Raw genomic sequence first — 11,701 nt, forward strand, 5'->3', positions numbered from 1 at the left:
AGTGTAAAATTTGTTGGGCCCAAGGGTATGACGTGCATTGGCTCTCAGCACACATGCTATCCACAAATTACCAATGCACTGTTATGTCCGGCCATCATTAATAATCAAGAGAGCAGCACAGATACAGACAAAGTACTCATCTAGTAAGAATTGAGGCCACTTAACAGCCAGTCACTAAAATGGCATTATTATGAAAGTCTTAGTCACAGGTGAAGTAGACACCTATGGAGGAATATTAGGCAAAATTGAATGGCTTTTAATTTCTTTCTAATGAGAGACTGGGGAGCTGACAACACATATGAGTCATCTGGCCCGGCACTGTACTAAAACATGGGTCAAAGTCTCATTTCAAAGATTAAATGCCTCTGTCTTTATTTTATTTAGGTTTAATTTAAAAATCTGAAAATGCCCTAGTTTCGCTGAACCATATGTGCTGTAATGTCATGATACTTTGCAATGGTTCAGGATACTCATTATGAACCAATCAATAGTGTAATGCTGCTCTTTTGGGGCTGATCTGGATATGCCTCCATATGACATTTTCAAAATATCTTTGGCAGCATTCAAGTCTTGTCTCGAACACTGGGACAAATCATAACCAACACTGATTGCAAACCTTGGAATATCTTCAAAAAGGTCATTGTCATGTACCCTACTATAAGATCCTTACTTCACCATAACTTTATGGTATATTCTGTGTACAGATACTTTTCATGCTGTACAAAACCACACAGGTAATCTAATTCTTAAAACTCCCTGCCAGAATCAACAGGATTGCTTAAAGATGGAGACCCCTTAGCAAATTTAGAGACAGAGACTAACTTTAATGTGCTCAGGAATTACTTTGCATGTTAAACTTTTGAAGTTTCCAAATGTAAAATAAAATGTTTTTTACAGTCCTATCATTTGTCTTAAGCTAGCTTTGCCAGCTGTAAACACTATGTAGTTTACAGAGTCCACTACTCTCTATATATAGGAGGCTGTGTGGTCCAGTGGTTAAAGAAACAGCCTTATAACCAGGAGGTCCCCAGTTCAAATCCCACTTTAGCCACTGACTCATTGTGTGACCCTGAGCAAGTCACTTAAGCTCCTTGTGCTCTGTCTTTTGGGTGAGATGTAATTGTAAGTGACTCTGCAGCTGATGCATAGTTTACACACCCTAGTCTCTATAAGTTGCCTTGGATAAAGGCATCTGCTAAATAAACTAATAATAATAACCTACAAAAACCACAGCAACTAAGGTATAAACTTAAAACATGACATTGTTGCTGTATATCATGACATTTTTATTCACTGTAGATTTCTGCATAAGTTTAGCTTGTACATTATATTTTATTCAGGGCCGTGCTTATCTGTATTATTTATCATTAGAATGCTATATTGTTTTAATCATTTTATTTTATAAATTATATTAAATAGTTTTATGTTAAAAACAGAAGCCTAAAAATAAAAACGTGTATGCATCCCTTGGATTACCTAGCCCTACGTTAACATTAAACATGATGTAATATTGTGGAGGTATGGGATAAAACAGCAACTGTGGAGAGTTTGCCATAGTTGCTGCCCCCACTCATTTTGAACTTGATAGCTCTGCATTCTTTGTTTTCCAGCTACTGCGCCCTTAAAGAGCACTGAAAGACACAACGACAGTTTCACCTGACAATGTGCTAAATACACATAATCAAATTGCTCCAAATTGGATATTTGGCAGGAGTCTGAGGTCTGATGGATAAAACATGTATTAAGTAACACTATTATTTGTGCTGTGGTGCTCCCATCAGATAGAGGCTTTCCCAGCACTTGAGAAAAAAGTCACATATCAACCACTGGTGTACTTGACCTTGTCATTTGTAAGTAATATCTCTGGAATAATAATAATTAAAAAAAAACATTATCTTTCAAAATTTCTGAAGTTTAGATTTTTATTTTATTTTATTATGGAATTAACACTTTAATTAGAGTTATACATTCTAATTTGGGGGAGATGCACATGCTAAGGTCTGTGTATTGTAACTAACAAGCACAGTACTATACAACGGAGAAGAACAAATACATTCAAAATAAAGACATGGGCATTGAATCTAACAATGACGAAAGCTCAGAAACAATGAGGTTTAGACCCAAAACAGAAGAATTTAAGGAGATGTTTTTAAAAAATGAAAACACAAGCAAAAAACACTTGCTGAAATAAATCTCACAAAATCGTAGTTGCGTTCAGTGGGGGAAAGTTACCAGATACCTGAAAGGGACTTGGACAAATACCATTCAATTTTCATCTTGTCAGTCAAAAAGAAACATGTGGAAGACTTTGAACAACATCTTTATTCTGAATGTCATTTTCCTTATCCGTTGTACCGTGCTTGTTGTAGCGAGAGACGTAATGGCAGCGGTTTGTTTTAAAATGTTATTGTGCATGTGACACATGCATTACAACTTGAGATATATTATTGTAAACTTGTGGTGTTATTTGGGGGGCATGACCGAGGGCTCCTCCCCCTACTTCCTTCCTACCAATAACATCTGCTAATCTCCTATTTAAAACCCAAGCCTTGAGTTTGCTCTCTGTCTTGCATTTTTTGTTTTTCACCATCCTCTGCACTTTGTATTTCTGATTTTTACAATATTTAAAACCAAAAATAAAATTAACCTGAGTAAATTGAAAACCCAGTTCCTCAATTAAATCTTTCAAATATTTTACCATTGAGTTTAACTTTTGTTACAGTACATAAAACAATGAAACACAGTCTCTCTTATAGGACAAAGTAGACACTTATCTAACACCAACAGTAATTTATGATGCTTACAAACAAGTTTGTGGCAATTATAGTATGAAGTATTCTCCATTGCAAATCTCCCACTCTCTTCGGTAATGGTGGCTTATATAGTGTTCTCCAAGCAGGCAGAATACTTTCCTCCACCCCCAGCCCAGCCCCTCCCTCCAATGAGTATCAGGGAGGGGTCTGAGCTGCTGCTGATGCCAGGATTTCACACATACCCTGTACAATTCTTCACTCTCCACTGAGTTCAGAGGAAAATCATTTAGACTCCCTACATTTAACAGGCGGACAGGTACACCCTGCTCCTCTATAAAACCTGGTGATACTTTTAACATGGGAAAATGAGTTGCTACATTTAAAACATTCTGATTTCTAAAAATTTTTTCCAAGCACTCTAGCCCCTCTTTAGGTAGAGCCTCTTTCACCTCATTTAGTAATTTTGCTGATACCCGGACCAAATTCATTCCTATAGCTAATGCTAGTGCCCTGGGCTAATCCAGTACCACCGCTCCAAATCAATGAGATGCTTTATCTGCTGTATCCCTGACTTGATCAACTTGCTACTGTATGCACTAGATCTTATAAAGCCAATTGATAATAATATATTAAAAAAGTAAAGGTTCCTCTAAAGTCCACTCAACTCTTTCCATATTCCTATAAACTCTTAACCCCTGCCAGACCTTCAAAATGCTTTTATAATACTGTGGCAATTTTGATGCATCTACCTCTATAAAAAAAAAAAATAGTCTTATCGAGCCCCAAGCCTCCAGCTTGTTGCAAGAAAGCGAAACCAAGCTACAGCCAGGGCAGGCGCTCCGGGGAGTACAGCAGTTTCTGTGTGGCCTACAACCGGAAAGCAGCAGTCCTGTTAAAAACATCAACCAGGCCCAGTCCACCCTCAGCTAATGGTAAGTATAGAACACACTGCCTTAACCAGTGCACCCCATCCCAGAAAAACTCTAGTAATATAGTTTGAATCTCTTTTAGTATATTCTCTGGTGGGTCTATACAAAACAACTTGTGCCACAATGTAGATGCTACCAAATTATTTAAAACCAACACTCTGACTCTGTAAGATAATTTTGGTAACAACCAAATTTCTGTACTCTTGCTTTATTTTTTCTACCACTCCTTCCCAGTTCTTCTGTTGTTCATCTTCATCTCCAAGATGAATTCTCATATATATATATCCCCCCCCACCCACCCCTTTACTCCATTGTACAACCCCTGGTAGTGTTGGCTTTACAACACCTTTCCATTCCCCCACAAGAAGAGCACTGCTCTTTGCCCAATTTATTTTTGCAGATGATATTTTTTCAAACTCTCTGGGTCTCACTCAATTTCTCTATGTCCCTCTCATTTACAACAAGCGGAGTTATATCATCTGCGTAAGCAGTGAGTTTAACGGACTCAGAGAGGCATTTTGGAATGGAAAAACCTGTGAGGACTTTCCTAAGCTGATTTAAAAAGGGTTCTATTGCCAAGGAGTACAACATCCCTGTTAAGGGGCACCCCTGCCTAATCCCCCTCCTCACTGGGAAAGGAGCACTTAAGCCACCATTAACCTTTAATACACCAAAGATGCTACTATAGATTGTTTGGATCCTTTTGATATATTTGTCTATAAAGCCAAAAGCCTTCAACATTTCCCACATATATGCATGATCCACCTTGTCAAAGGCTTTTTCCCTACCCCTAAATTACCCCTACTTTGAAACCAAAAATGTTAGAAGCAGCTAAAATATCTCTTATTAAAAAAAATATTATCAAAAATCACAAGTCCTCCCATTACATTTCGGAGATGATTTGCTAAAGTTCTGGAAAAAAATGTATATTCTGTGCAAAGCAAAGCCACAAGTCTCCAGTTTTATATGGAACAAAGGTCTCCCTTCTTAGGGAGCAGAGTGATAACAGCTCTCCTGGAGCTCACTGGCCTCTCTCCTGCTGCCACACTCTCCTCATACACCTGATATAGGTCTTCTCCCAACACATCCCAGAAAGCTTTATAAAATTCAACTGGGAATCCATCAATTCCCGGTGCCTTTCCATTGTTAAGCCCTTTCAGGGTTTCAGTTATTTTAAACTTAAAACACTTTCTAGTGTTTTATTGTCCTCTTCAGGGACCTGCGGCAGACCCTGGAAGGACTGCTTGGACTCCTCAGACTCCTCCACTGCCTCTGCAGTGAATAAGTCTTGATAGAATCCCGCGGCATACCTCCGAATCTCTGCTGGCTCCCGCAGTTCCAGTCCCTCTGGGGTTTTTAGACAGTGTATTACTTACTTTGCACAGCCTTCTTCTCCAGGCCAAAATAATATTGGGTCGGTGCATCATGTATACTTTGATACCATGATCTTATTAGAGCACCCTGTACTTTTGTGTCCAACAGATCTGACAACTTTCTCTTTTTATATTTAAACCTTTCAATGCGCTTTTGCCTGATTCAATAGCTTGCTGCAATTCTAAAATTTCTGCTTTCAACTCCCTCATTGACTCATTCATTCTCCTGGTGGCATCCCTAGTGCACTGTTGACACAGAGAGTGCACCTGTATCTTACCCACATCCCACCACTGCCTTACAGAGGAGTACACATCTTTCTGTGCTCTCCACCTTTTCACTGGTTAAGCGAGTATTAAAATGCTAGTGGGACCTCTGCGCTTTATTTAATGGGTACATTACACATCAGGATACTAAACTGTGGTCTGAGAATCCAATAGGGGTGATATTACAGTTCTTAAAAAGATTCAAATGTTATCTAAAACAGTAAAATTGATCTAATCTGGCTAATGAAACATCAACACCATTGGCTTTCACCCTATATTATCTTTCTTTTTTTATTAAAATTCCTCCATACATCCTCTAAATCGAAACGCTCTAAAATTACTAAAAGTTCTTTAACAGACTGAGGGTGCAGTTCTATATTATTCCTATCCATTTTATTATTTATTGTGCAGTTAAAATCTCCAGCTAAAAACACCTCTTCCAGTTTACACTCCTCTAAAGTGTTTCCCAGTGTTTTAAAAAACTGTAAACGCTCTTTACCTTAATTCGGTGCATATACATTAATGAATACAGCCTGCACTCTAAGCAGACGTCCTTTGACTATTTATTTAACAATTAAAGAATCTGGCGTAAACTTTTTAGAAAAAAGGATCGCTACCCCAGCACTCAAACCCATCCCATTGCTTACTGCAATCTCTCCCTTCCAATCCCTTTTCCAATCAACATAATTATCATCATCTAGATGCGTTTCCTGTAAGAACACCACCTTTAATTTTTTTGCTCTATGTGTTCAAATTGGACTGTTCTTTTCATTTCATTCCTGTACCCATTTACGTTTAGACTCCTCACCGAAAAACTATTCACGTAAGGAAAAAAGGGACACATACATTGACAAACAAAAAGACTGAAAAATAAACATTTAGAAAAAAAATGTAGGAAAACTATTCATGTTGACACTTACTTTCCTGCACTTTTGCGTACTTTACTTGACAACTTTTTGAGCCTTACAAGCTCCTGTGTTGAAAATCCATCTAATCCAGCTGGGCTCTGCTTCATATTACTTACAGAGCTCAAAAAAAGATTGAGGTCTGGGAAAGAATCAGACACATGTACTCTCCTTTTTCCTTTAGTCTGATCAAGAAAACTCTTTACACTTTCTATACTGTATTCACCCCTGCAGGCGAGTCTACTACTTCAAAGGCAACAGATGAGTCAGTGAGACTGCCTTTATCTCCCTCTTCACCCTCTGAGGACGAGCAGTCCTAAACCCCCTCTGTAGTGACACAGACACTCCAGGGACTCGGAACCGGTACTTCGATCTTTTCATTGCTGTTCTCTACGGCAGTGTTATTTAGTTTTTTTGCAACACTGTTATCACCTAATTTCTTCTGTCTCTTTTTTCTCTGTACTTTAAATTCCTCTTCTCTTTTCTCCCCTTCTTCTCCCACTACTTGACTCTCTCAACTGGCTTTGCTCCCTCTTACATATATTCATTTTTTCTGCTATTTCATTGCTGTCTTTGGAAAGACACTACATGTTTTAAACTAGGGGATTTACAACCAAGCGGAATTCTCCTAATTCCCGACGTTATTTGGCCGTATCTTGTTATTTCTCTTTCGAAGAGATCATTCCTTAGAAACCCTGTAACTGTAACCCTCATTTTAAGATATCGCTAAATGACAGTTTGGCGTACCATGCTAACAAAATCTACATGGTTTCCATGTTATTTAAAGATATCTACAAATCAATTTTTTATTTCATTTTTAGATATCTCTAATTGATTTACAGATATCTCTAACTGATCTACATATATCTTAAAAAACTGCACAATTAAAGATATATGTAATTCAATTTGAGATATCTGGAAATGTTTCACAAATATCTCTAAATATTTCAAAATATCTTAAAATGCAATTTTAGAAATCTCTAAATGATAATTTGGCTTGCCATACTATTCTGCAGCAAGCGTAGTTGGTACTCTGAAGGATACTGCAAACTTAATTATGGCAGAGACCTTGAACTCAGGGTATAATACTGGGAATGTTCTGTGCCCTTTTTAATTTGACTATTATTGAAATATCACAAGGCTCATCAGGGACCTGCTGATTAAGTTCACATTATCAGAATCATGTTATCTGAACAAAAATAGGTTCCATTGTGCCAATAATTTCCTTGGGATTTATGCCAGTAGCACACTTTTGCTCTGGGTATTTCAGTTATGCTATTTCCAAGGCCTGAATTACTGCATCCTTCCCTTTTAATCACTTACCTAGATAATTTCCCCTTGCTATTAGAACACTGCCATCATTGCAAGATTGTTTCAGAAAATAGCAGGAAGAGAGATGTTCAATGAAGGTCATTATGAAGTAATCACTGGTTATAATGGCTGGTGAAATATCATAACCCCCCATTTAGATGATTCCTATTTCTGATTCATTTACGAGGGGGAGACCACCAAACTTGAGTTAAGAAAATGTAACATTAAGAGAGGAAAAGCTACCCGCCTATTAGATTTATTTCAGATAATGTTTCAGACAAAAATACAGTTTGTCTTTAGACATGAAAACAGCAACAGAAATGCTACAATTCCAGTCAGGGCAAAAGGGAAATTGTTGTTTTTACATTTTTGTATCATTTTTGCCCATAAGGAATATGGATAACAAATGAAATATTCAGCCCTATTGTCTGATTTATTTCTTTTATTATCTGCAAATATCACCCGAACAGTTTAAAGGATAGCTTGCTTCATTCCTGGTCCACTCGCTGGGGGCCTGACAGCCTATCAGGTTTATGCGCATAAACTGGTCAGGATTGTCTGAGCGTTTCAATATGTTATACTTTAAGGTTTTGAGCATGCAGAATTTCTAAGTAGAAATTGAAAAAAGATAACAAAAATCCTTGAGGGGATGTTACAGAGGCCCGTGCCTCTGAAATGATAAATTTGCACGCTGTACGTTTTGAAATGGGGGAACAAAATGCAATTAATTTCAAACCAACAGGAGACCTGTACATAACAATCTCTCAGACTGTAACTAATATTGTTATGCTGGAGACCCCAGCTGATAGCAGTTTTTTTTTTTTTTAGTTTTACTTGGAGGTTATGTTGTTTGTGGGTCTTGCTGCTTGCAGCCTTGCCAGTGGTATTAGCAAGCCTGCAGAGAGACCAAGCCTTCAGTGTTCATAACAATGAGGCCAATCAGCTATTAGTAATTGACCATTAATGAACAACAAAGGGCTGATCACAAGGGGATAGCAATATGGACCCCCGGAGTCCCCCACGGGGATGTGTCATTAACATTATTGTTCAACTTTGAGGTGATTATAAAAAAAAAAAAAACTAATCAATATACAGTCTGAGGAAAATTAGTTTGTGATGGCTTTGCCTGAATACATTTCACCTCTCTGTGGAACCACATTATATACTGTGTGAAACACCATGGGAAAAAAGAATACATGACTGTATAAAACAAAAACAGAATATTGATTTGATCACTGGCACTCTTCATATGGCAAGTAGTTATACATTAACATTTTCTTAGTATCAACTGGTAATTGTTGCAATATTGTTCTAGGATTATTTTTTTTTTCTCTCAATATCAGTTAGATATCACACAGAGGTTTCCTTCTGCTAATTTGTTTCGGCATTACTGGCAGGTATGAACCTCTTTTTGCATAAGGTAATTGGTTCCAGTACCAGGCATGCCTGGCAGATTAATGTCCAAAGGCTACCTGGTAGCATTGAGTGTGTATTTATTTGTAAGATCTTGGTAAAAAAAAAAAAAACTACTGTATTTCTAGAGCTGACTTTTTACTTCCAAACCTACCTTTGTGGTTATTATTTGGGTGTGAAAATTATATGGAATTTCTCAGTTTTCCCTTCTGGTGTCACTGTGGAGCAAAGAGAGAATGTCACACATTAAGACTAGCCTAAAGGGTGAGGGAAACATGTTAATTAAGGGGCTGGAGACAGTGTTGATCATCATTTGTTTTCCGATCAACCCTAGCCTTTATGAAGTATTCTCCTGTGTCTGGTTCAACAATCTGTAACAGTCCCACCCTGAATCGTTTGATTGCAAACAAAGGTAAAATGCTGGGGGTTCGATACGGATGTATGTTCTGGGAAAACTGAAATTACATTCATTTTAACAGCAAAAGAGAAAACAACTTAGCCTGCAGTTACCCAAGGTCTTAAAACGTTATCTGAAGCTGAATTCTTGGCTAAATAACATAACATACTCACTGTGTCAACCTATTCTGTGCATGCACTTATGTATATAAATTATGGAGCTCTAACAGAGTTAGCGTATTTGGCACTAACTCAAACACTAGTGTGAATCCAACACAAACGTGTATCAGTTTTGTCATTCCTTACAGAATCAAAAATGACAGCTCTGTCTGTAACCTTAAGCAGGACTAAAGTATAAAGTTCTACTATTAGATCATAAAAAAATGTCAGTGATTTCTGAATTACTTCATAAACTAAACTAGTAACATTGCTTAAGATCACAAGAAACTAGAATTAAGCTTAAAATAGTTCAAATAAGATGTGATGGTGCAACGTTAGTTATGAGCCAGTATTCTTAATACTATGAATGTTGCTTTTGTTATTAATATTATAAACTCAAGACTCATAACAAAAAAAAAAAAAAAAAACTTACCTTAATTATTGTTTAAAGAGAAGTTTGTTTATTTGAAGAGAATTATAGTCCATCCTTAGTGGAAATTTTATTATTATTTGTTTATTTAGCAGACACCTTTATCCAAGGTGACTTACGGAGACTAGGGTGTGTGAACTATGCATCAGCTGCAGGGTCACTTACAACTACGTCTCACCCAAAAGATGGAGCACAAGGAGGTCAACTGACTTGCTCAGGGTCACACAATGAGTCAGTGGCTGAGGTAGGATTTGAACCGGGGACCTCCTAGTTACAAGCCCGTTTCTTTAGCCACTGGACCACACAGCCTCCTCTAACTTAAAATTTGACCTATAACCTTCATCCATGTGTTATCAGTACCACAATGGTGGTGTTTACATGTACAAGTCGTGACAGTTTTCCTCAGAATGTGTTTGCCGTACTTTTCAGGGAATGTGTTGCTATGCAGTTCTGATTTTGGAAAAAAAATGGCCATACCAAGGGGATATTTAAATGTCCATGTCTGCTTACTAAGTAGGAAAAGAATGACTCTGAATATCATGAGGAGAGCTACTTGTTTGTCTGGTTACCTTTCCAACACACACACAAATTATATAAAATATCATTTCTACTAAGTACTTAAGTTTTACTACTAAGAATTTCTATTTGTGTGTGTGTGATGTGTGTGTGTGTGTTTGTGTTTGTGGAACATCTAAAAGTTAAATTTCATTAACATTGGAACCGCCTTTTACAATACATGTTTTTATTTTAAATATAACCTACAATAGTAGTGGTTAGGGCTCTGGACTCTTGACCGGAGGGTTGTGGGTTCTATCCCCAGTGGGGGACACTGCTGTTGTACCCTTGAGCAAGGTACTTTACCTAGATTGCTCCAGTAAAAACCCAACTGTAAAAATGGGTAATTGTATGTAAAATAATGTGAAATAATGTATAATGTGATATCTTGTAACAATTGTAAGTCACCCTGGATAAGTGTGTCTGCTAAGAAATAAATAATAATAATATTCTATTTTTTATACAAGCCTGTTGTTATCTCTAGTGGACCTGGCAGCCATCAATTCCTTGTTTTGTACAAAGAATTCACAGGGGAAAATATCAGTAGGAGAGATTTCATCTTGAAGCTAGCCACAGCGCTTCAGCAGAAACATTTCTATCAGAAAACTGCAAAGCTGCAGGCTGCAGCAGCTCAGCCTGGATTCTGTGCTGCGAGTGACACACACGCAAGAGAAATCATATGTTACTTTCGTTTTAGATTAAAAACTACTTTTGTTCTTACAGTTTTGTATGTACATAAACCTGTTTACATCTGTTTACACACTAGTTTCTTTTGAAATGTTTATTTTATTATAGTTTTTCATTTTTTGAAGTAGTGCTTTATATGTGGTAAGTTAGAAAATAAACCCTTTTATGTTTAATTGTTCATTTAAATACAGCATTTCGGCTGTGCAGATGTTTGATATGACGTGCTTGAATAAAACTTTGGAGTTGTATCCGATAGTTTGTATTTCATTTTAATATTGATGATGTACCGTGATAATGACTGCCGTTAGCGGTTGTAGGTATGAGTATAACCGCGGCGGTTCTAGTGTTAAAGTAGTCCATAAATGTACATTATGTGTGCGTGTGTGTGTGTGTGCGCGCTTGTGTGTGCGTGTGTGTGTTTTGTACGGCTGTTTCTGCTGGAGATTACGTGAGATTAAGTCATAAGAACACAATCTTGACTGCTGAAATCTCGTGAGCCACAAGCATGATTCCTGCTCAGGTTTAC

This window comes from Acipenser ruthenus, chromosome 7 (assembly GCF_902713425.1).
Source record: "Acipenser ruthenus chromosome 7, fAciRut3.2 maternal haplotype, whole genome shotgun sequence".
Taxonomy (NCBI): Eukaryota; Metazoa; Chordata; class Actinopteri; order Acipenseriformes; family Acipenseridae; genus Acipenser; species Acipenser ruthenus.